Source organism: Thamnophis sirtalis, unplaced genomic scaffold (assembly GCF_051295495.1).
Source record: "Thamnophis sirtalis isolate CommonGarterSnake01/CBP01778 unplaced genomic scaffold, rThaSir2_p1.2 scaffold_9, whole genome shotgun sequence".
NCBI classification, from domain to species: domain Eukaryota; kingdom Metazoa; phylum Chordata; class Lepidosauria; order Squamata; family Natricidae; genus Thamnophis; species Thamnophis sirtalis.
The window spans coordinates 81,876,832-81,878,295 of NW_028261389.1; positions in this window are offsets into that span (position 1 = coordinate 81,876,832).

The window sequence follows — 1,464 nt, forward strand, 5'->3', positions numbered from 1 at the left end:
TCAGAGAACACTTCTGTAGGCAGATTTGATCTGTGATTCAGTGCCAGGTTTGGAGAGAACCCATTGTAAAAACCCTGACTATCCCATGTTCTTGTGCCAGGGTGACTGTTCCCTCTGCAATCCATGGAGAACGTGGCCCTCTTTAAATTGATGGTGGTTTGCTGTTGTTGGCCTGAAACAAAAGCCTTTTAACAGTCGTGAAACCTGTAATTTGGCTTAAGTGTTTGCATACAGAAAGTATGTTAAACCCAGGCCAAAAAGATGAGTTACAGCAGAGGCAAACTGCCATGTGTGTGTGCGTTTGTGTGCCTGCATGCAGCCAAGAATGAAATCAGAAATTGAACTTTTCACGTGGAGTTGAACTCACACTTGTTAAAAGAGATATTTTTAACAGAAGATAAGCCATCGTGAAAGGAATGGGGATCATAAAATCATCAGGACTTCAGACCCACAGGTCCAGCCATCTGCTCAGAATAGGAATGTGAATCAAAGCATCCCTAATATACAGCTGAGAGCCAGTTTGGTTAAGGCACCAGGCTAGATTTCCTGAGGTTCTGGGGGCTCCGTCATTGGAGGCTGTTTTAAGAAGAGACTGGACAGTCATTGGTCCAGAATAGCTATTGCTATAGCACTTATATACCGCTTCATAGTGCTTTTTACAGCCCTCTCTAAGCAGTTTACAGAGTCAGCCTCTTGTCCCCAGCAATCTGGCTCCTCATTTTACCCACCTCGGCAGGACGGAAGGCTGAGTCAATCTTGAGCCTGGTGGGATTTGAACTGCTAAACTGCAGCCAGCAGTCAGTTGAAGTGGCAGTGCTGCACTCTAACCCCTGCGACACCTCGGGTCTATGGTATAGAGTCTCTTGCTTGCGCAGGGGGTTGGTTTAGAAGACCTCCAAGATCCCTTTCAATTCTGTTATTCTATCAGAAACTGGGAGACCCTGTGTTCTAGTCCACCCCAGCATGCAGGAAACCCCATCATAGGATGGCACAGGGTCCCTGCATGCTAATTTTGGTGGGGCTGAAAAATCCACAACTTAGATCACACGAGAACTTCAAAAATTAATTGGCAAACTGTTTTTGAAAGTCCGTGAAAGTTTCACAATCTGGTTATCATGGAGTTCTTTCTCTAACCCTCTGCAGGTGGAAGTCAGCATGACGTTTGCAAATATTTGTTTTCTTTTTACGACCCCGTCGTCCCTTTTTATCAGGGTGGAGTTGAGGTGACTGAATGGAGCTGAGCATTGGCTGGCCAGATGCCCTTCCTCACGCCTATACGGAGTTCACAGCAGAGGGTTTTTCTTTGCACCCTAGGAGAGAGAAACATTCTGCCGCTAGCTAGGATTGAACTCTCAACCTTCTGAGTTGAGAGGCGCGCATCTTTACCTCTAGGCCACTGTGCCACTTGCAAATGTTCTTCTGATAGGATTTAAAAAAAAATAAGGTTTTGGATCTGAGGCATTT